Genomic DNA, 24,327 nt, shown 5'->3' with positions numbered 1-24,327 from the left:
GGGTGGGTGTAGGTAGGGGGGTGAACCTGTAACCAACCACATCAGCCCAATGCTGGTCCCCACAGACCACACAACCTCTGCGTGAGTGTTCGTGTCCTGTGTTCAATGATAGAGAAAGGACAATGTGGGCCACGTGAGGTGTCTGCTTCCTGGGATAATGAAAATTGAAACAGTGGCGGTATTTTTCCTTTCCTCAGATTGATCCCTGAGTTTGGTGTCTGTGTCCAGACCAGAAAAGGACACAGCTCTGTCCAAGCACAGGCTCAGAAGCCCCAAGTGGGCCCCAAGTCCTGTGGATCCCCCAGTGGGCACCAGAGGACCACAGGCTGATGGACAGGGCCAGCTCGGAGTCCTGCAGGTTCAGCCCATGCCCCCCCCAGCCTTGCTACGTGTCCACTCAGGGGGCCACTGTGGGAGCCTTCTCCCTGCACTGGCCCTCCCAGCCTGGGAGAAACCCAGATAGGTTCTGTCAGCCCCGGAGGGCAGGTTCACCCCAGGCCGCTAGCCGCTCCCTTGCTGTGATGGACAGGGACTTTGGGCCACCCTGAGCCTTCAGGCGACCCAGGTGGGACCCTGCGATGGCTCTCCAGGTCTCGGGCCTGCCTCACCCCGGGTCGGCTCCTTCAGACGCACTGCTGTGCAGAGAGAGCTGAGCTGCAGGGAGAACCACCTGACCGGCCTCCTGCAGCACGGAGCCGCACTTCAAGAAGAGCGGGGCCCAGGCGTCGTTCATTATGTATTTTTGTTTAATGCTCTTCATTACTCTCACTGTCTCCTCACCCTGCAGCTATGTAAATAAAGGCAGCGAGACACTCGCCCACAGCAGAATGAATCATGGAAGAAGTTCCCGGAGCAGGCCCATCCTGAGCCGCCCTGACGGCAGGCTCCCTGGGCGGGGGCTGAGGCATGTCGGGCTCTGGGCCCCCTCCGGCTTCCCTCAAGGCCTGAGGAGCAGGGACAAGAACAGAGCCAGAAGCCTGTGCACAAACCCACTGCCGAGTCCAGGATGTTCCATACCCCAGAACACGGAGCGGGGCGTTTGTGGAACCCTGTTTGGGAAGCACCTTTTCTAAGCCCTTTGCAGGTGGTGGCCAGAGGAGGGCAGCACTGGGGACCCAGGAGGTTCACTGAGGACACTCCACCCAGGGAGCACCCGCCTAGATCACTGGCAGCCTTTGGTGGACAGCAGTTGCCCATCAGAGCACTGCACACAGCAGAGGTGCCCAGTGAGTGCCAATCTGGGGACCTTGAGTTGAATTTGGTAGACAGAAGATGAGTCCCGAGCCACCTTTCAGGGGAGAGCAACCCCACAGTGGCTCAGGGTCCTCTCCACCCAAAACACAGAGAGGGGCCCCATGAGGACGCTGCACAGCAGGGAGGTGTGGGCCTCAGGCCTGCAGCCGCCCGCTCCTGTGTTCCTGGGTCAGCAGGGGCACATCGGCCAGCAGGTGGCCAGCAGGGCCTAGGAGACTGAGGGTGTATGTAGGGACAGAGACCATAGGACAGCTCAGACAGTGGGCGGTGTGGTCCTGACCTACTCTGCCACTGGCCGCCAGGGCCCTTGGCTGGCCTCAGCTGTCTCCTCTGTGGAGAGGATGACAGTGGCACAGGCCTCCTGGGACGGCAGGTGTAATAATGAAACATCCTGAGAACCTTGGCACGAGAGAGCCAGGTGAGCAGGCAGCACAGAGCAGGGCGCCGCGTGTCCACCAGCGGGCAGAGCGCTGGCCCAGCCCTGCCTTGCACCAGTCTGCTCGGCCGCCAGAGCAGGACACCACCGCCTGGCAGCTTCAGCAACAGGAACTTGCTTTCTCACAGTTCTGGAGGCTGATGCTTGAGATTGCACTGTCCACAGCAAAGATGGTGGGTGAGGTCCCTTGGGTCGCAGATGGCCACCCTCTCAGTGTCCGCAGGTGGCAGAGTGAGACTGCAAGCTCTCCATATGCCTCGTGAAGACACCAATCCTACCAGGTCAGGGCCACCGATGACCCACCTGCCCTCAGTGCTTCCTTAGAGGCCCACCCAGGGTCAGGGCTTCACTGTTACAACATGGGGGCCGACCTGCATCCTCAGCACTCCTCAGGGCCATCAACAGCTAAAGGGCCAAGTGGCCGTCAAAGAGAGGGCCATCGGGGACGGGCAGAGCCGGGGTGGAACCCTGAGCCTGGCAGGGAGGCGGGAGGAACAGGCCGAGCGGGGAGGTCCCAGGCTGGACGTGGAGGTGGTGATGGCTCTGAAGACGGAAGGGCCCAGCCGGCCGGATCCTAGGCCCTGGCCAGGTCCTGAGCTGCGGGAAGTGGCCCCAGGATCAGGGCTGTTGGCAGACAGGGTGGCCCAGAGGGAATGTTTCCTGTCCTCTCTGAACCCTCCCTTGGAGAGCCATCGGACCACCACAAGCTGTGGTGGCCTGAAGCTACGTCTCCCTGGTGACAGTGGCTGCAGACTCAGGAGCCGAGCTGAGTGGACCCCCAGTGCTGGGGGTTGGTTGTGATTTTTTGGGTAATAGATCATGTCACACGTGAGAAGAATTCATAACGTGGAGATGAAGAAAAACAATTTATTAATGTTAATAAATCCTCCAATAGAACTTCCGGGAGGACCTATGGTGATAAATTGAATAATTATGAGTATAATTATGACTAACTAGAAGTATAATTTCATGCTAATGCAATAATAATGACACAGAAGTGTAGATCATGAATTTTAACTGCTTGGTTATTTCACATTTCCACAAGTATGGACCAAAAAAAAAAAAAGTTAAAAAAAAAAGAACCTCTCTGGAATCTGATCAAATTATGGTTGAATGGGAAGGAGAACGTGCTCTTGGCTTAAGCAGACATCGTTTTGATCATCTCTACTGGACTATAAAATGGTCTTATGCTAATTAGGAGCTGGAAGATTCCGAATTCAAGAAACAGATACTCAGTAGTGAGGCATTTTTCTGAGTCAAAAACCCTGATTAGCTCAGAGCTAATCACCCTGGAGAAGGGTAAGCGCAGGTGAGAGAAGAGGGTGAAGGGCTTCTGCGTTTCATGCTGATGGGTGTCACCAGAAGGAACCAGGAAGCACAGAGTGTGAGCAGCTGGCCGCGGAGTGTCTCCGCTCAGCGCAGGCGGCGGCGGTCAGCCAAGGAGCTGCGGGGAGCTGGAAACGGGGCTTCTGGTACATCCCCTCCACAGATTAAAACAGGACGAGGACAGAGGAAGATTCACCGGGGCCATTAGAGAGCCCTGAAGATGGGCCACAGGGTCCTGGTGACGTCCTCAAGCCAAAGTCCTGCAGAAAAACCCAGAGCCTGTGAGTGGACCAGAGGGCCCAGAGGGCCGGCCAGAGGACGCCCCCTGGCTGGCTCTTCCTGCTGCTTCCAGGATGCCCTCGGAGTCCACTGTGCTGTGCTTGGTTGAGAGTCCCTTGGGCAGACCTGGGGAGGGCAGACTTCCTCCTGATACAAAAGGATTGAGTCACCCCAGGACCCAAGACTCCACAACCCAGTTAGAGAAATGGCCAAGCAGAGTTCCGAGGGAGTGCCCTCAGACACGGGGGGCTCCACTGCGCCAGGGCAGCCCAGCAGGGGGCAGGGTCTGGGCTTGGCTGTTCTGCCCTGGCAGGGATGCAGTGGACGGTCCTGGGGGTCAATGTGCCCTTCCCTGGGGGCCCATGATGAGTCCTCACACTCTTACTTGCTGTCCAAATATCTTCTGGGAATGCTCTGTTCGTGTTTTCCTGGTGGTCATTTCTTACTGTGCTTTGTGAGAGCTCTTGGTAAGTTCTGGAGACAACTTCTTCACCGAATGTTAGTCCTACACATACTCCCTCCCTGTCTGTGGCTGGTCGTTTACTATATTAATAATCTTTGAAAGTTTTCAATTCCAACAAAGTCCAATTTATTGTTGTTTTTCCTTGATGGATTTTTCTTTTGGGTTAGGATATCTATGAATTACTTGCCGAAACCAAGATCACAGAAGATTTTTTTTCCTATGTAAAGCTGAAGAATTTTTAGAGTCTAGATTTTATATTTTTAGGATATGACCCATTTTGAATTAGGTATGGATCACATTTCTCTCTCTTTCGGATGTATATATCCAAATGTCCCAGCACCATATCTTGGAAGGCTACCCTGTCTTTATTGAGTTGCTTTTGCAAATTTGTTAAACCAGCTGTTATCCAGGCACAGATCTATTTCCGGCTGCCTGTGTGGTTCCGCTGGGGCACAGAGCTCCTCCCCAGGCTCCCCGTCCTCGATGCTGCCCCCGTGCACACCATGTGTCTCCACCCGGGTTCCTCAGAGCCGCTGGGCATAGCGAGGTTCCCTGAGTGACTTTTAGAATCACTTGGTCGGTTTCTCGGAACAGATCGAATAAGGTCTTAGCTGATTGTATGAACCTATAGACCAGTTTGGAGAGAACAATGTTTAACCTTCTGGCTCATGAATTCATTCTCTCTTCTTCCTCTTTAATTTCTCTGGGAAATGCTTTAAGGATTTGAGTGCCTCGGCCTTGTTCACGTGAGGTCAAATTGTGCACAAGTATTTCATATTTTGATATCATTACAGATATTTTTTAATTTTATTTTCTGGGTTGGTGTCATAAACGTAATTGATAAATCGCGACTGATCTTATACTAACCTTGTGTCCTAGGGACGCTGAGCTCGCTTACGGCCTCCAGCAGCCTTTATGTGGATTTCCCTGGATTTCCACGTGGACCCCACGTCACCTCTGAATACAGTTCTGCTTCTTTCACCTTTGGATAAGAAGCCTCTTGCACACGTGTGTGAGTGTGTGAGTGTGTCTGTGTGTCTGTGTGTGTGTGAGAGTGTTGAGTGTGTGAGTGTGTGTGTGTGTACACGTGTGCGTTTGCCTCATGCCGACTAGCCGTGGTGAGAGTGGGCGGTGCCCCCTGCCTCCAGGGACCCCCAACCTTCTACCCAGTGTCATCCTGGGCCTCTTTCCTCAGTTGAGGTGCCACATGCCTTTCCCTCCGTGGTGCTCATCCAGCCAGTGAGGTCGGTGACTCGGGGTGCGGAAGGCTGGCTTCCCGGGACGAGGCTACGTCGTTGCCCTCTGCTGAGCTCCACCTGCTGGACCCTGCTTGGCGCTGCTGACCGCGTGTTCTGAGAGGACTGCTCCGTGGTTTTCTTCCACACAGCCTTGGTGTCGTGTCTTGTGTCCCAGACATGTGGCCTCATGAAGGCCACCGAGAAGCATGGTTCCTCTGCCCTGGGGGAGGGAGAGCGGGGCTGGCTTTGGCTTCTGGGATGAAGAACGCGCCGTGACGCGCTGCCCGAGCCCCTCTGCGAGACAGACTGTGCTTCAACAGCTCTAGAGCCCCGGGGTCGGTCCTGTCGCTTTCTCTGTCGTGTCTTCTGCTCTCGTTCGCGATTTGCTTTCTTCCAACACACGAGGCTGAGTGTGACCTGGTCCTGTGGGTCCCAAGGGGCCATTGCTCTCCTTCCACCAGCACTCACCTGCAGGACCTGTCACTGCGTTGGTGGCATCTGGCAAATTTTGATCTCTGTTATTTTGATTTAATTTCCATTCAAAATACATCCTAAGGGCTGGGGTGGTGGCTCAGGGGTGGAGCGCTCACCTCGCAGGCATGAAGCCCCGGGTTCCATCTTCAGCTCCACACAAAAATAAATAAATAAAAATGAAGATAGTTTTAAAATTTAAAAAAATATATATATATTATAAATTTCCTTTCATTTTCCTCTTTGGCCTATTGGATATTAGAAATGTGTTCTTTTGTTTCCAACAATTTGGGGATTTTCCAAGATCTTTCTCCCACGGGTTTGAATTTTAATGCTGTTGATTCAGGAGCAGCCTTTGCAGGACGTGAATCCTTCTACATCTGCTGTGGCTTCTCCGGGACCTAATGCAGGTCTTCTGAGCATTTCCTGGGTGGGGGGCAGTGGGGAGAACAGGCATTTGGCTCTCGTGGGGAAGGGCATTTTTTGAACGTCAGTTTGTGTAGAGATCTACCTGGTTCCTGACTCTCTGTATCTCAGTCTACGATTATAGAGCGGCTCCGAGACCTCAGGCTGGGATCACAGTCCTTGAAACTTACCTTCAGGCCGGAGTTTGCTTTGCATCTGGAAGCCTTCCCGCTGGGGGAGCAGAGGCCAGGGCTGCCTGAGGGGGGCGGTCACCTGCAGCCTGCGCCATGGGCGGCCTCAGTGGTGCTCTGGACTCTAGCGGCACTTGGCTAGCCTCCTGGAGAGGATGGGGGCCCGCTGACTAGCAGACCAGTGTGCTGGGAGCAGGCACCCTCACAGCTCCCGTGAGCCACGGCTCCTCTGGTGGAAACTGGGTCTTGCTCGTTAACTGACCTCTCTCCTTCCTCCCCACTCACACTCAGGGCGACCTGCTGGCACCCACACTCCTCTCCAGGGCCTCAGTGTTCCTGCCCCTTCCCCGCTGCTTTTCTGACTTGTGTTGGGTTCCGTGGTGTCTCCTTGGTGGAGTGAAGTCTTTGATCTCTTGCTTCTCGCGGCTGCTTTGGGGTGCAGACAACGCCGCCTTCACTCCCCACAGTGACCCCGCGAGGCTGTCCCTCGCAGAGGTGCGGGAAGCCCACGGTGCTTCTCCAGCTACTCTTAGAGCCTTGGGAATAGATTCACCTTTGCCTGCGTCATCAGCAGTCCAACGACGACAAGGTTAGCAACAATTTTTTTGTCAACAAATTAATCAAAAATAACAACTTAATTACAATGGACTAATGAGTTGGAAATCCAACCTACCAAGTTGTACAGAAGCAGGCAGGGGAGAAACTGCTCGGGACTGGATCTCACAGACAGGAACACACAGACACGGGGGCGGGGGGCAGAATTTCAGGGAATAATTCTATAAACAGGGCCCACTGTGCTGGCCCCCACGTGCTTCCTCTTTTTAAAAAGCGATTTACCTGCAGCCCTGCCTGGCTGAAGTCAACAGGATGCGTCACATTTCTCAGCAAACTACCTGCTATCTGCAGGAGCAATGCAGGCCAGAAAGGCTGATAAGAAGAACACAAGCCACCCTGAAGTGGGGACTTTGTGACCCTTACACAGACCAGATCCCAGAACTCAGGGAGATAAGGATGATTCCCCTAACCGTAAAACCTGTAAGCACAGGTTCCAATTAGAACGGAGCAGCATGGGCCAAAGTGACCTAGAGTGACCATGAATAATGGGACTTGAAAGGCTGATGTCACCCTGCTGTCAGTCAAGTCAAGAGGTGGACATGGGTGGGACTCTCAGGAAACCTCCCTGGGACCCCCGGTTAACTCGGAGGGCAGGAGAGGCCCACTGCCCCTGTCCCCTCTGAGAGGACCCACTGTCTCTCTGGAGTGTGCCCCTTTTCCCCTGCCCCATCCCTTCTAAGACCTCGTGCCTGCTATTCTGAGTGACAAGTCTGAAATCTTTCTGGCTTGATCCCAAGAACTGGTGAGAGAGGACGGTGGTGGCCTTGGCTTCCCAGCAGGCCCTGCTCTGCAGCAGTATCACCTAGAGTACTGTCCACTGCCCACTCTGCTCTGTCCTCGGACCCGTGTGTGAGACAGCCCAGTGTCCATGACAGCAGCAAGAGGACCGACTGGGACTGGCCCCTCCTGGGTTTTGCCAGGTGGGACGCTGAATGGGGCCCGAGAGCAGAATGGTGGGAGAGGGGAGTCACCCTAGATTGGTCTCGAGGACCCCTGGAAGGGCTCATGGTACAGGGCCATGGGGCAGCCCGGTGACTCAGCTAGAGGACAGTCTGACGGCAACACCCTGCCCTGGGACAGTGAGAAGCTGCCACCATGCTTGGCAGCCCCACCGGGCTCCCACGTCCCTCCCTGCCATTCCAACCCCAGGGACCTGGCTGAGCGGCATGAGGACGAGGCTGGGAAGAGACCCAGCAGGGTGGGCTCCCGACCGCCTGCCTTTCTCTCAGCTGACCTGTGGCCCTGCACACCGTGAGCCCAGGGAAGAAGGAGACTTTGACATGAAATCAACCTAGAGAAACAGACATTCCACTTTCTGACCAAGATTGTATTTTCAGCAGAAAGTGAGCGAATCACTCTCCATTACCAAGAGCGCCAGGGGCACCTGCTGCCACTCTCAGGATGACGGGGACCAAGTCCACAGGTAGCACAGGGAGTGGGTTGGTCTGCTCGCCCCCCAGGTGCTGAAGCACCCGCTGGAGGGGCAACTTCCAGTCCCCTGCGGTCCCTAGGCCCGCTCCTCCCCTCCATGTGCGACTTGTGGGTGGCACCATCCCCCAGGACACGGAGCCATGCCACCTGGGCCACTCTGAAAACAAGGAGCCCTGCAGGTCTCCAGCTCTCAGACCTGGAGGTGTCCCGTGCTGCCCAGGCAGGGCCCGGCGAGGGACAGGCTGCCCAGCAAACGGGTCCTGTCTGGCCAGGAGGGATCTGGGCACAGGGTGGCCTCATCTGTCTGAGAGCATGGGCCGAGCGACCCCACTCAGATGGCAAGCAAGGACGCAGATGCCCTGAGACTGAGTCGGGTGACGTGGAGGACGGGGTGGGAGGGGCGGGAGCCACAGGGCTGGGCAGGGTGCTCTGCCTCCACCTCTTGGCGGTGGCTTCACCCCGAGCCCTTCTGGGGTCCCACCGGGCCTCCTCCTGAGAGCGGGAAGCTCTGGGCTCCTTGCCCTGCACACAGGAGGCCTGGGTAGAAAGGAGCCCTTAGGCACAGCCACCTCAGGTCCCTGTGGCTGGGACAGGAGGCTCCAGAGGAGGCCCTGGAGACCTGAGGGAGGACGGTGTCAGGAAGGCAGGGAGCAGGGGTGGGGTCAGGGCAGGCCGTGCAGAGGACATGGCTGAATGAAGACCCGCGGCGGAAGCCGCCTCTCCACCGAGCCGGAGTGGGGGTCCACGGCCTGAAGCCACGCTCAGCACTGTCCCCCGCAGCTTCGGCAGTGACCTCCACACTGAAGCCCGATTCTCTTCTGAGTCATTCCCTTCTCCTTCAGCTCCCAGCTCCCGGCAGGCGGGGCGGCTTCCTCTGAAGTCCAGCAGGCTCTGTCCAGCTCGGGAGCCAGTGAACATGGACAGGAGAAGCGTGAGGACCCCCTGGCTCTGGGCTGGCTAATCTGTGTGGCTGGGACCCTGCGGCAGCCAGTGCAGGTCCCCCGCAGACACCTCGGGGCTCTCGCGACCCGTTCTGGGTCGTGGATGCTGGGTACATGTGCCCTGTTGTACTGTCCCGGCTCTGCCCCCAGTGGGCACTGCCCACCCCCTCCGGCCCAGCCTGAAGAACCTCTCCCTGATGGGCTCTGGCACCACCAGGTCGCTCTTATGTGGGGACTCCATCTCCTCCCGTCTGGAGTCCGCTCCCTTCTCAGCAGTCTCAGCCGTGGGAGAAGCCCCTGCATCACCCCAGGGGCTCTGACGACACCCCGTTAGTAAGACCTGTGAATGGAACTGTCCACGTTGACAGAGAAGAGCCACAGGCCACCCAGGGGAAGCTGGAAGCCACCTGGCCAAGTCAACACCAACTGGATGTTTTTAAAAACAGCAAATCAGGAAGAGAGGGGAGGGTCCCGGACCTGACGGTGGAAGGAGGCCATGAGGGGGCGTGCTGGCTGGTCACCACGTGCCATCACACTGCCGTCATGCCCAGAGACTCCCCATGAGACCCTCTGAGGCACCCAGGCAGTCCAGGGCCCCCCGTTCCTCGTCCCAAAGTCCTTGCTGCAGGGAATGTTCTCATTTCCTACCTTCAGGGAAGTTGCTGGGCACCTGCCTCGTGTGAGGCCAGCGCTGGGCACTGCAGAGGGCACACAGCAGCCTCTGTCCCGCCCTTGGTGCCAACAGCCCTGGGAACCAGCAGTGTTCCCAAGGCCCCCGTGGGTCACATGCTAACCCTGCTGTGCCGCGCCGGCCAGGCCACGGGTTCCGCGGTGCACAGAGCACGCGCCTCGGCAAGGGCACTTCTGGGAGCCATCCCGGGGGAAGGAGGAGAATCACAGTGAAAACAGTTTTCTCCTCTATTAACAACTCACTCTATAAAGACAATGTCAGACTTAATCAGGAACTGGAGACGCGGGGTGTTAAATCAAATGGAGAGGAACCTTCTGAATCCCCAAACGCAGCTCTGGGAAAAACAGCACTGAGTCCAGGAGAAAGCAAGGCCGCCAGAAAAGCCCGGGCGCAAAGTGACATTTACAAGAATTGATGACAGGCCTCTGAAACCCCACGTTCAATTACCTGGCCCTGGTTCCAGCGCTGGGCCCCGCAGCTAGAGGCCTCTCCCACTGCACCTGTGACCGCAGGGGCTAACGGGGCCCTTCAGAGGCCAACAGCCTGCCCCCAGCACATTAGCATCAGAAAGCCCTGAAACAGGCCCCTGGGAGCGAAGGAGCCTCTACTCATTGCTCAGGTGGTACTCCAGGCTCCCGGTGACCTTCCTGTGCGGGCACAGTGACCAAGCCAAAGCTGTGTCCACCCTCGTTGGGGACAGGCCGAGAGTGAGCAAGTTAAACACCCGCAGGATGTGCTCGGTGGTGATGAGGAGGACACTGAGGGGCAGGGCTGGCGGCCAGGCAGCAGTGTGGGGCAGGAGGGGGCAGGAGCAGTGGATCAGGGAGACCAGCTGGGAACGGCCCCGTGGAAGGTGAAAAGCCTTGGGCAGGACCTCCAGGATTTCCTGACCGACCGACTGTGAGCTCCAGGAGTGGGCAGGTCCACACATTCGCCAGGGCTCTGAGGATGTCCTCAAGGTCAGTTGAGATGCCCTGGAGCCCCAGAGGGTCTGCCGTGGATGGAAACGTCATCTCTGGGGACAGGGGCAACAGGGAGGGGTCCTTCAGGCAGGCTGCTCCAGGAGCTGCGGCCTGGGGACAGAGGCAGGTCAGCCACTCTGCTCGCCGCTCTCCATCACTCAGGCCACCTGCAGGAGCCGCAGGTCCCCCACTGGCAATGTGGGGGGACGGTTCTGCCTTGCAGACAGGGTCCTGGTTCTCCCAGCCGGGAGGCGACCAAGAAGAGCCCAAGAGTCCAGGTGAGACTCCGGAGGTGCAGGGACCCACAGCAAGCTCAGGCCCTCAGGGATCTGCTGAGGAACAGCTTGGTGACACTGTTGGGAGACGAGCTGACAGGCTGCAGCCCTGTAGCCCAGAGCTGTCCACTGCACCCCAGCTGGGTCAGCAGGTCACAGGAAGCTGGTCACTCACCCTCAGGACCCTCCTCTTGGGAAACAGTAAATGGTACAAGATAGGGCGGATGTCACAAGGACAGCAGAGAGGACAGGAGGGATGGGTGGAGGGTGCAAGGACAGCAGAGAGGACAGGAGGACAAAGATAGCCCAGAAGACAGAGAAAGGCCAGTGCTGCCAAGGACGCCCAGCCCATGGGAGCCCAACACAAATGGTGCAGCGCCTGGCTGGACACTGAGAGCACCGGCCTGGACAGCAGGTAAGGGGCTTCGTGAACCCCAGGGGAACCAGGCCACCCACAGGGACCCACAGAGGCCATGTGTTCAGCTCCTGCAACGAGGGCTCCCCAGCACCCGGGCTCAGCGGAGACTCAGGACAAGCCCAGTGGGCAGGCCCCGTGCAGGGAGGGAGGCCCAGGGGCCTGAGCCAGGGCTGTCCACAGGAGGCAGCTCCCAGGAAGTAGGAGCCCAGTGTGACGGGTGGGTCACACTGGGCTTCCTCTGCTTAGTCCCAGGTTGGAGGAAGGGACAGAAGCTAAGGAAGCTGGAGCCACTGGCCAGGTGTGTTCAGCCCCTGGCTGGCTGTGCGGCTCCTGGACCCGGGGTCGCCTCCTCTTGATCCGGTGACACCTGCCTTTGTCCTCTGCTGTCCCCCCTTTCCCGGGTTCATCCTGAACTCCTCTGCGGTTTCGAGCAGAGCTTTACACCTCCCTAGCCCTGCTGACTGCACATTGCTCCGAGAGCTCTCTCCACCTGGTCAGTGCCGCTCTGCCTTACGAGAGGTCCTCACCCTCCTGCTAGAGAGGAGCCACGTGCCCGCACGGATACGGGCGCGTAACGACTGTGACGTGATCCTCGGGTTGCCTGTGACCTCCATGGTCATAGACCACACCACAGTGACGTTCCCCCAGCTGTGCCTCGGCACAAGCCCTCAGCAGGCCCACGGACGTCTGCTTGGAGTGACCTTCCTGAGCGGGAGGACGGCTGATGATGGCCTTTCTCAGGCTTGCTTGCTGTTTTCAACTCTTCCTGGAGGAACAGGGAACGCACCGCGGAGCACCAGGTGCCTCCTCATGAAAGCGCTGCCACTTCTGGGTCTAAGAACACTCCGGAAAAACAGCAGGCGTTGTCCAGGGATCGCCAAGGCTGGCGAGACCGAACCCCTTCCTTCCTGCTGTCCCGGTCCCTTGGGTCTTTCCCACGGCTGCCAAGGGCCTCCCCAGCTCGGGATCCTGCCGTGTCCCCGCCCAGGGACCCTGGCCGCCTCCGCCCTCAGTCCGTCTCCCCCCTCAGTCTGCCTCCCTGGCTGCTCCTCCCTCCGCCCTGCCCTCCCGCCTGCCTTCACCCCCACTGCCCAGAGGGTCCTGCCCCGGGGAGGACCAGCCCACAGCAGGCCCAGCAGGCCCAGTCCCTCGCCACCCTGGTGCGTTTGACCTTTTTGAATAAATACCTCCACGCTGTCTGTCCCAACGTCCCTCCCGGCCCGCGGCCCTCTCCTGTGCACTCCAGTCTAGGGGACTCTTACGAGGAAACCTGGGCACTGAGCCGGGCAGCCAGGACCAGACCTGGCTGGGTGGCGGAAGGGCCTGCCCAGCTTCCTGAGACAAGTAGGGGGTCCCCTTTCTTTCCCTGTCAGGAGCCAGTGGTGTGTGTGTGGGGGGGGGGGGCTGTTGCTGCCTGCTCTGGGGTGGTCACCTGGCCAGTCTGGCTCCTATTTACTGGCCTGGCTGGGCACCTTCCTGGGCCGTGGTTCTTTCTGCCTTTGCTCTCAGCCCCAGCTGTCACCCAGCCGTCACAGCCTCTGTCTGGTCCCCCGCTCACACCCACACTGTTAGTGCCTCGGCTTTCTCAGGTGTGCAGAAAGTGTGGACACCACCTTCTTTGGCTTGATTTCATTAAACTCTGCTTTGCCTGGCTGGCTGTTGGGGTCTCCCCACACTGACGGAGAGAAGTGTTTCCATAAACACGCACGCCCGAGGTCACTCCCTGCCGGCCTCCCAGATGCTACTCCTGAGGCAGTGTCCCGTGGCAGTGCTCTGCTTCCCCGTGACCCCTGGCACATCCACAGGTAGCGATCGGTCCCCGCCGTGGGAGCAAGGTGTCTGCACCTCCGGAGCGCCTGTGTCATTCTGGAAGTCCTCAGCTTCCTGGACCTTGAGGGCATGTCCTCCTAAGATGCCAGTCACCTGATGACTTCCAACACATGGCCACTGCCTCCCTTCTCAGCTGGTGGAGACTTCTGCCGTGTCCACTGTCCTGGGGTCAGTAAGTGGACAGAGGGTCAGGGGCTCCAACAGAACCCACAGAACACAAACAGGACACTGGAGGTAAGGACAGGCCCAGAGCCAGAGCCTGCCACCGCACCCCTGAGCATCGGATTCTCCTGGCAAGGTCCCTGAGTCTGGCCATGGAGTCCCTGGGCCTGAGGACCTGCAAATGCTGTGGCTCTAGCTCTTGGGAAGGACAGAGGAAGGGCCCTCTCCCTGTCCGCCCCTGTCCAGTGAAAAGAACCCAGAGGTGGTGCTGTCTCCCAGTGGGCAACGGGGAAGCTCTTCACATGGCTCACAAGCCATCGCGTACCTTGCGCATGTCTGAAGCTATGTGGCCCTTACAGTGGCATCAGTAGACACTCTCCGTCCACAATGTCACCCCACAAGTGCCCCACCAGCTCCCTCACTGAGCCAGCAGAGCAGAGCAAGCCCCAAGGACAGCTCCGTGCATAACAGACAGGACAGGTGAAGGCGCATGGGAGGAAGTGTCCACAGGGATGGGTCCTGAGCCCAGGGCCAGCAGTGCCCTCACAGAGGCTGAGGCCTGGAGCAGTCACCGTGCATGTGGCCACTTTAACACCCAAGACACAATCGTATGAGTAAGGTTCCCCTGGGATGGCCTCCCGGGCCAGCCACACAGGACTCTCCTCTGGCATCGTGGACTTGGAGGGGGGTCGAGGGCTCTCATGGAGACCTGGAAGACTAGCAAGTCTCTGTCCCTGTGCCTGCAGACATGTCACATCAGTGCTCTGAGATTCCACACTGTAGGATTCCAGGGTCAGCCCTGAGTCTCCCCTCTTCCCGGGGGAAGACTGGCCCCCACACGGTCACGTGCAGCCGGCTCCCCAGGAGAAGGGCAGCCCGCTCCTGGATGGAAGGAGTGGACGGCCCTCTTCCTCCACACCCCGTCCTGCCCCCTCCCCTGTGGAGAGATGCTTCCCCTCCCCCTTGGGGCTGTGACCTGGACAGAGGAGTCCCCACAGGGGACCCCCAGGGACCACATGCCAAGAGGGTGGGAAATAACTCGCATGGGGCTGTTTGCTGCGGCAGTAAAACTGAGCAGCACCCACCAGGCGGTGCGCAGGATGGAGAGGTGGCAGCGGGCACCCATCTCCTACAGGTCACCAGCCTGTGCCCTCTCCCAGGAGACAGGTTTCTCAGCTTTCAGCTGGACATGTGGCCAGCAGATCCTGTGGGAAAGCAGCTACATGACCTGGCACTGACCTCCCTGTGCCCACCCAGGAGAGCCTGGGGTCTCTGCCGGCTTCTGCTGTGGCCGAGGACAGGCCCTGGCTCTGGACCACTGTGAAAACCTGCGAGAAACAGGGCGAAGTCAGACCCAGGCTGGATGAGCCCTCAGCTGCCTGCTGAGAGGAGAGGCGGCTGGAGGACCCCCCACCCTCACTTCCGGGCCAGCACCTCCTTCTCCCTTCCGGAGTTTTCCATGGTCTCAGGTGAGTCCAGTCATGGAGAACACAAGGAGCTCGTCCACCTGACACTTACGTTCAGGGCAGATGAGACCTGGGGACACAGGAGTCCCTGGCCCCTCCACCCACGTGTCCTGGGCGCAGGGAGGCCAAAACACAGCACACCAGCCACACGTGCTCTCAGAGATGCTGTCGACCAAACTTTGCCCAAACGTCCCGTTTTCTGGAAGAAATCTTTGCCCTCAGCCCCCAGAGACTGCAGCTGGGCCCTCCCAGACTGGGCTGGGTGAGTAGCCAGCCCAGAGCTGGTGAGGTCTGGACCTGAGGGCTGATGTCCAGCCTGACCTACCTAGGGTCTGGGGACGGGGACCCTGGAGCGGAGCCAGTCTATAAGAGCAGTGGGCATTGTGGCCCTCATGCCTCCGAGGCTCAGTGGGCCACAGTGAGGTTCAGCCCAAGGACTGAGACCGGGAAGGAACCCCACAGGGAGGAGCAGCCGTGGGGGCAGGCACCCTCTGAATGCCAGTTCCGGATCTGGCCCCAGGCATACGTGCATCAGGGGCTCGGGCGTGGACACACAGCTGGTGCTCAGGACCAGACCCGAGTGCGGCTGGCCCAGCAGTCTCCAGGGAGCCAGCGTGGGAGCCCCGTGACCCGCCTCTGCAGAGCCCACCAAAGCCGCTCCGTGTTCGCTGACGCTCCAGGGTGTTTCAAATAAAACCTCTCTGAAAAAAGGACCTCTGCGGGAAAATGAGAACCTGTTGTTTTTCCTGAAGTGAATCAAACCCATCCCCATTTCCCAACGTGCACCATGATTGGAGATGACTATCGACAGCCACGTAAGTTCTGAGGACGCTGTCACCACAGCTTCTCAACTTATAAATCACACAGCAAATCACAGGGTGTTCATCTCCAGACAGGATGACAGTCCGCACCCGGAGGAAGCTCAGCTCCAAACTGACCGTCGCACGTGGCCACATTCTGGCATGGCCAGCAGCCGGCACCCAGGCTCCCGCCAGCCCCTGTGCACGTCCGGCCTCCAGGCTCGTCGCCCGGCCACGGGAAAGTGGCTTTGAGTTCACACACGGCTGAGGCAGTAATTAAAGGGAAGACCCTGTCACCAGCCTGGTTTACTGTCACTAACTAGGGCTGTCTCGAAACCAGCCAATCTGCTACCTAATTGCCGTCAGAAATGAAGGTCTACATTTAATTACCGAAGACACAGACAGACATTTTGGGTGTAAATCCTTCAATATTTAATTGGACGGTATCTAGCCAGCCCACGTGCAAGGTCAGCTCAATCGGTGGCGGGAGACCCCGGCCCACCCTCTCAGGCAGGCCACAGCCCCAGCCACACTGCTGTCTGCACCCCCAGGGTCCTTACCTCTGTAAGCTCACTCCACATGTCCCCTCAATTGTCCCAGTCCCCCCAGATCTTATATTCTGAAGGAAACCCATGTCTATGTGAAGTTTCAGCTCTCAGGACTGAGCTCTATGCCTTAACACTTTACATGACAGTGATTGAACTATTAAAAGGCCATTGTCCCTGTGCCACTAAAACCTCTCTGTGCCTCCACTTTGGGGTCTCCAGGACCTGCCCAAGGGGCAGAAATCCTTCAAGGGCCCCCTAAGGCTGGTCTTGTAGACATGGCAGGTCTTGGTTGACCCAGATCACCAGCGGCTTCTTCCTTCTCCCAGGTGGGGACCCACAGTGGCTTAAGCCAGAGGGCAGACTTGGCCAAAGTGGGGAGCTCTGCTGGAGCACCCGCTGCCCCTGACAGTCAGCACCCCACAGCTCCTGGCAGCTCGCTGCAGTCACAGGGACATTTCTACCCGGGGCTGGTGACAGCAGGAAGGAGCTTCCCCAGCAGCTGGGCATGTCCACAGCTCTTGCTCCTTCTTGGATCCATGTTGAGAGCCACAGCTGAAGGGGCCCCAGCAAACTTCCAGCTGATTGGCTCAGAGCGGCCCCAACAAACTTCCAGCTGATTGGCTCACCGTGGCCCCAGCAAACTTCCAGCTGATTGGCTCAGAGCGGCCCCAGCAAACTTCCAGCTGATTGGCTCACCGTGGCCCCAGCAAACTTCCAGCTGCCAGCTGATTGGCTCCTCTGCCGTGATGCTCATTGGGCTGTTTCCCCGCCCTTTCAGACCACAGAGCTGCTCATTGGGGAACTCTTTTGGCTCTGCCCACACGACCCAGCCAATCGGCCTCAAGAGCGGGAGGAGTGGGGGTTGAGAGACTCACCAGAAGCTGGTGGTGGCAGTTGGGCTCTGAGGGAATTCCTGAAGAGAATTCCCATACGGGCCACCAAATGCTGCAGTCTGGCTGGGCACAATTCACCAGCCACTTGTCAAGCAGAAACGAACTTTATTTTTAGAACGCACCACACCACACAGCTCCTCAGGGATTCCCTCAGGGCCCAACTGCCACCACCAGCTTCCCACAAGTCTCTCAACCTCCCCCCCACTCCTCCTGCTCTTGAGGCCGATTGGCTGGGTCGTGTGGGCAGAGCCAAAAAAAAGTCCCCCAATGAGCAGCTCCTTGGTCTGAAAGGGCGGGGAAACAGCCCAATGAACATCACCACAAAGGAGCCAATCAGCTGGCAGCTGGAAGTTTGCTGGGGCCCCTTCAGCTGTGGCTCTCAACCATCCACCCCCAGGGAACCTCCAGCCTGGGACCGTCTCCTCCGCCTACCCACCCACCTTCGTTCTGACTCAGAACTTGAGCATTCCTACTCTGTGCAAGAACCATCTGGAAGGTTCCTCAGATCCACATAACACACAGATAAGGAAACAGTAAGCAAATTCATAAACGATCAGACCTCAATGGAAACAGCGTGACTCAACTTCTGCCTCTGGGGTCCCAGGCTGGCCATTCGCCCCACAGTGCTGGCTTTCTACTGCTCTGGCGCAACCCCAGCATCCCGACACATCTGCCATAACAGCTGCTCTAGTCATTCCTGAGGGGTGGCTCCTCTAGACTTTGGTTTCTACCTTCAAAAAATCTTCACCCCTCTATTTTCTCTTGCCTTTCCCAAACTACAGTCACCTCATTTCCAAAACACCCCATCCTACACCCACCTTTCTGAGCTTCAGCTGGGAGAGGAAGGAGGAAAGAGCTTCCCTGGTCCTTCAAGAAAACAGACAGAGATGGCCTTTGTGAGGTGACAGAGGGTGAGCTTCGCTATTCTACACTTGGATCTCTCATTTCCTTTCCCAGCTCCAATGTTAAAAAGCCTGTCTTTTCTCCAACACGTGTTCCTGTGCCTTTGTCCAGGGTCAGCTGACTGTGCCTGTGTCTCTGGGTCTTCTGTTCCATGCGGTGTTCTCCGAATCGAGCGTGTGTCTGCCCCATGGAGATTTTGTTCCTGAGGCTCTGTAGTAGGATTTTAAGTCAGGTATTGTATTGCCCCTGCATTGCTCTTATTGCTCAAAATTGCCCTGGCCATTTTGAGTCTTTTATTCTTCCATATGAATTTTAGGACTGTTTTTTCTATTTCAGTGAAGAATGTCATTGGTTTTTTGATGGGAATTGCATTGGATCTGTGTATTACTTTTGGCAGTGTGGCTGTTTCAACAAGACCCATTCTGCTTGTCCGTGAACAGGGGAGATCTTTCCATCTCCTAGAATCCTCTTCAACTCCTTTCTTCAGGGCTCTAACTTTCACTGTGCAGGTCTTCAACCTCTTTAGATTTGTTCCTATAAACTTACATTTTTTAGAGGCCTCTGTGAATAGAATTGTTTTCTTGATTCTTTTCCAACAGATTCATTGTTTATGTACGTGAGAGCGGTTGGTTTTGAATGTTGACTTGGTATCCTGCTACCTCGCTAAATTCATCAGCTGTAGAAGTCTTCTGGTGGCATTCTTTGAGTTTCCTAAGTATATGATCACATTATCTACAGTCAGTGATGATTTGACTTACTCCTTTTCTATGTGTATCTCTTTTATTTCCTTTTCTTGCCTAATTGTTCTGGCTAAAATTTAAAAAACTATATTGAACAGGAGTAGTGCAAGTTAACATCCTTGTCTTGTTCTGATTTTAGAGAGAATACTTTCAATTTTTCCCCCTTTAGTGTGAGGCTGCTTTAGGCTTATCATAGATCACCTTTGTGAGGATCAGACAAGTTCCTTCTATCTCTAATTTCTTCATTGTTTTTAGCATTAATGGATGCTAGATTTGGCAGAAGGCCTTTTCTCCATCTAATGAGACGATCAAAGATTTTTGTTCTTCTATTTATGTCATGAATTACATGTACTGTTTTGCACATATTGAACCATCCTTGCATTCCTGGAATTAAACCAACTTGATCATGACGAAGAATCTTATCAATGTGTTTTTTAGTACAAATTACTAAAGCTTTATTAAGAATTTTTGCATCCATGTTGTCAGGGACATTGTCGGCAGTTTTGTTTCCTTTATGTGTCTTTATCTGGTTTTGGTATCAGGATGATACTACTTCATCCAATAAGTTTGGGGGTGCCTCCTCTTTCCATTTTATGGAATAATTTGAAGAGCATTGGCATTTGTTCTTCATGGAAGGTCTCTTAGAATTCAACTGAGAATCCATCTGGTCTCAGACTTTTCTTTATTAGAAATTTTTTATATAGCTTTAATCTTACTGCTTGTTACTGGTCTGTTTAAGTTTTTTTTAATATCTTCTTGATAAAATGTGGGCAGATTGGATGAATCCCTCACTCTGCACAAAAATTTATTCAAACTGGATCAAAGACCTAAGAATCAGACCAGAAACTGCAACTGCTGTAAGGAGACAGGATCAACAGTCCATCACACAGGCACGGGTGATGGCTTCTTCAACATGACCCTTAAAGCTCAGGAAATAAAACCAAGATTAATAAGTGTGATTCACCACATTGAAAGGCTTCTACATAGCAAAGAAAGCAATTAAAAGCATAAAGAGAGAGTCTACTGACTGGGAGAAAATCATCACCAGCTACTCTTCTGACAAAAGATTGGTATGTAGAGTATATAAAGAACTCAAAAAAATGCCAAAAACTTCAATAAATTGGCAAATGAACTAAACAGATGTTGTTCAAAAGAAAAAATCCAAATGACCAACAAATACATTTTTAAAATGTTTCCTATCATTAGCAATCAGGGAAATGCAAATCAAATTGTATACTGAGATTCCATCTCACTCCAGTTAGAATGGCAACCATCAAGAATGCAAATAATAGCAAATGCTGGCGAGTTTGCAGGAGAGGAACTCTTATACACTGTTGGGATTGCAAATTAGTACAACGACTCGCAACCCTCTGAAGGCTCCTCAAAAGTCCAGGCAAGGAACATTGATATGGCCCAGCTATACCAGTCCTAGGCATTTACCTAAAGAATGAAAGTCAGCGTACTACAGTGATATATGCACATCCATATTGATAGCAGCACAATTCACAATAGTCAATTGTGGAATCAATCTAGGTGTCCACCAACAGATGAGCAGGTAAAGAAAGTGTGGTCCACATACATGAAGGAGTTTTATTCAGTCATAAATAAGAACAGAATTATGCCATTTGCAGGAAAATGGGTGGAACTTGAGAGCATTATGCTAAAGGAGATCAGGCAGCTTAAGAAAGTCAGGGTTGTATGTTTTCACTCACTTGTAGAAGACAGAGAGGGAAAGGGAAAGAAAACAGACCTCATGGAGACAGAGGAGAGGCAGCAAGGGGGAGGAAAAGGGGAGAGCAGGGGGGACTGCAGCAGGGCCATGTGTGAGCTGTGCACAGGGGACACATCACGGCAACTTCTGTGATTCTGCAAAACTCTAGTGCACCCATAAAAAATAAAACTAGAATAGGAAGAGATAAAGTGGGCCTCCCAGAACCCTGGGGGTCTCAGCATGACAGGTTTGCAACCAGGAGCCCCCAGGATGCATAGGACACACTGAGCAGATGCCCATGGGACCCCCTCTAGGACCTCACTCCGTTGCCCTGTGCACCTGCTCAGAGGAGGGAGTGGACACCCTGGGAACCCCAAGGCCCATCCTGTGCCCCATTCTGCTGGAGCGCAGGCCGAGTGCTGACCTCACAGTGGGTGCCTTCTGCCCACACTCAGCAGGGATGGTGGGTCCCAGCAGCCTGACACCCAGAACAGCCGGACCCTGGTGCTACACCTGCTGCTGGTTCCTGAGCTGCCCCGGAGCTCTGGAGACGGCTCCTCCGTGGGGAGCCAGGAGGCCTGCAGACACATCTCCCTGGGAACCACTCCTCAGAGCCTGAGCACCACTCCCCACGGTGACTCAATGGCAGGAGACGTGGTTAACTTAAGGGACTCCGAGGACCTCTGTCACAGAGACCCAAGCACACCTCCGTGTCCGAATCACTTCCCAAGTCCCCAGCTCCAAACGCCATGAACAGTGCATTTATGGGTTCAGTCTCCAACACGGGAACTCCTGGGGTCACTCCAGCCACAGCACCGAGAGGAGCACTAAAGAAACTGAGGCTCCTGCCCATGTGAGTCCCAAGGCCCTGGAGTCAGGAGGGCTCAGAGGCCGGGTGGGGGTGAAGGGGCACAGGGCAGGGCCCGTCAATCAGCGAAGAGTGTGGCAGGGAGGCCCTGATCGCCCAGGTGCCCTCAGGGACACCAGGCCCATGTCCCCCTGGGCTGACATCGTACGTGTGTGTGCCTGGCCCTCACTCTGAGTCTAGGCAGAGCCTCCATCCAGCTTCCTGGAGGGCACGGTGGCTGGCCCCCAGCAGACCGCCTGCTGCCTGTAGGTCTAGGGGTTGTTGCCAGGGTGAGGCACCCCTCCAAGCTGATCCCGACAGTGGGGAAGAGGCTGGCATGGGAGGCACCCCCATGCTTCTGTCTGCAGCATGAAGGGGGTACAGGCTCCCCAGCCTGTCATGGAAACCACGGGACCCCTGTGGCCAGGCCCACCCTACTCGGGCACGCATCAGCTGGACCTCTGGAGTGAATCGAGAAGACAGGACATACCCTCTTCTGGATCATGTCGGCCACACCAGTGTGATATCCCCAGTGACATCTCAGGGATTCCATGTGGGCCATGATCACAATCCTGACGACAGGCAGTGTGGCCCGAGTAATAGGTCCTTGATAATGCTGAGAGCAAGAGAAGTAGGACCCTCTGATGATGGTTCCCGAGCATGACCACGTGTGGTCCAGCCATTTATCAAAACTGTCCTGACCCCACCTCGTGCCCGACGGCCACGCCATCTTCACCCAGAGAGCTGTGCTCCGTGCCTGGCCTTCACAGGTGGACAGGGGACAGTGGAAGTGGAAGGGTCTGTGTGCTGACCAGGGGAGCAGTACCAGGGCGTCCTTCTGCCCCTGGAAACATCTGTGTGAAATGTGAAATTCCTCTCCTGCTCCAGGAAACCCTGCATTATTCACGGCTCCGGAACCACCGTAGCTGGCTGCTGGCCCACTCGAGGGGGCCAGGGGACCCCGCGGTAGTTGGGGGCTGGTTTTCATAGCCCTGCCTCGTCAATAACATTTTAAATGGCTTCAAAATTGCTTCATTTATTAAATATTTGCCATGAGAGTAAAAAATAGGATGATTCATTCTGGTGGGAGGACTTTTTTCCTAAAAACTTTACAGAAAAATAGCCTCACACTCGTGCTGTGGGGGAAGAGGAGCATCTTTTCAAACCGTAAATGAAACAGCCTCCAACCCTCCAAGGACCTGGGCGTCAGGAGGGGCGATCGCTCGGGAATGAGCCCCCACAGCCTCACAGCTCCCTGCTTCCTCCCTCCCAATCCGGGGCCAGGTCAGGGGGCAGCCATCTGTCACTGCTGCTGGGCGCTGCTGGCTGCCCGGCGGCCCACAGACTGGGTCCTGTTGGTGGGGGAGGTGTCCATTATGTTAAAGGGGCGCTGGAGTCCCCGGTGCTCTTGCTGGGGAGGGGGCATGTATAAATAGAGTGGCCAGAGCCCCACGCTGCTGTCGGGCCTTGGAACTCAGATTGATTGCCCGTGTGCTTGGAAGCCTGGGTTAGGGGCTGGGCCTCTGTTCCCAGATGAACAGGTGGGCAGCAGGTATTTTATGGCCATGCTCCCAACCCTGAGTTCAAATCTGAAAACGTGTCCAGGGCCGAGCTGAGGCCACACAGGGCTACGAGGCGAGGGGGATTCTGAGGGTCTGTAGTGAACGTGGATCCCAGGCCCCTGGCAGGAGGTGAATGTGCCCTGTCACACTGCAACACAGGGATGGCTTTGCACTGAGGGACCTCGGAGTGTTCTCTGCCATTTCCAGACCAAGACACCTGCTTGCCAGAGACACTTCCGTGACAAATAGCAGACACAGCGGCGCTGAGATGCTGACCCAGCAGAGAGTGGCTCGTTGGAGCTCTGTTTTAAGACATAATTCACTTGCCAGGAAATACACCCCTTTCCAAGCTGTGCCCAGTTTGCTGGGCTGAGCCTTGATCCTGTGGCTGTGCCCCGGGTTGGGCAGTGGGAAGTTTGGATCTGGGAGGAGTCCAGCCCTGATCTCTCTGTCCACACTGACTTGGGTCCCGGGAGCAGCTCAATTTTGCAGGCTTCTGGGCTCGGCCGGCCTGCTGCTCCGACATCAGGGAGGAGTGCCCCGAGGCTGCACACGGTCAGGCGGGACTCTCCACCACTGTGCACCTCGGCCGCGAGGCTTCTCTCTGCCAGGAATTTCCGTCTAATGTGCTGTCTTCCTTCTGCTGAGCAGGGGTGTGAGTGAGTCTTCCAGTGGAAGATTCGGGTATTGATGTGAGGCCTTTCTTATTTTTACAGCCATCCGTTTCCCGCTGCACCCCTTGGCTGTCAAATCTCAGCGGCACCTTTGAAAGGTGACCGGGCTGCACCCACAGTTCAGCGGTCATCTCAAAATATCTCCTGACCAGGTGATTTCTTGATAGGAACCCTGACTGTCGGAGGCTGTGTTGCTCAATTTCCATGAACTGTGAGTTCTCCAAACGCCTGGTGCCACGGACTCCTGCCGTCCCCACCAGCTGCAGCGCAGGCTCCGTGACCTTCACCTTTTCTCCCTACTGAGGCCTGTCTTGCAGCCCAGGCAGGCTCTGCCCTGGAGAACCTTCCATGTGCACCGTCAGAATGCAGGAGCCACCCTCTGTTGGTGTCCCACAGGCGCCCTGTGGCCCATTGGTGGCCACAAGCTCAGGCTACGTCCTCACTGATACTCAGCTTGGCGGCTCTATCGCTATTGAGACTGGGGGAGAAAGTCTCACACTACCATACTTGAATTCCTTGAGTTTTGCTTCATCTTTGGGGGTCTCTTTGCAGGTTCACAAGTGTTGGTAGCCACACGTCTTGGTGATGGAGCAATAAGTTTAGCCTTAAAACATGCACAGGATAGTGCTTCTGTGGCTGCCCTTCCCACATCCAACTCCAGCTGGGCAGTTCTGGAAAATGCACTCTCCCTATCTGGGCCTGTCTCCTCACCAGGAGCTTGGGTCAGTGTTCAGCTTTCTGTCACTCGTGGCGGGGGCCTCTCCAGTGTGAGTGGGCCTCATCCAGTCAGTTGAA

At 56.0% G+C, this 24,327-nt stretch overlaps 1 long non-coding RNA gene across 1 annotated transcript; it reads right to left on the bottom strand.

Moving 5' to 3' along the window:
- Positions 1-2,532: 2,532 nt before the first annotated feature.
- On the bottom strand, positions 2,533-5,633 carry LOC125616776. The gene is made up of 2 exons (XR_007347513.1): positions 4,626-5,633; positions 2,533-4,383 (listed from the first exon to the last, which is right to left on the bottom strand). It is a non-coding gene; the product is annotated as an uncharacterized LOC125616776 (long non-coding RNA).
- Between the last annotated feature and the right edge of the window lie 18,694 nt (positions 5,634-24,327).

The sequence above is a fragment of the Marmota marmota genome, unplaced genomic scaffold (assembly GCF_001458135.2).
Source record: "Marmota marmota marmota unplaced genomic scaffold, marMar, whole genome shotgun sequence".
NCBI classification, from domain to species: domain Eukaryota; kingdom Metazoa; phylum Chordata; class Mammalia; order Rodentia; family Sciuridae; genus Marmota; species Marmota marmota.
The sequence above is the reverse complement of the archived record's forward strand: the minus strand, read 5'-3'. Positions and strand labels throughout refer to the sequence as shown.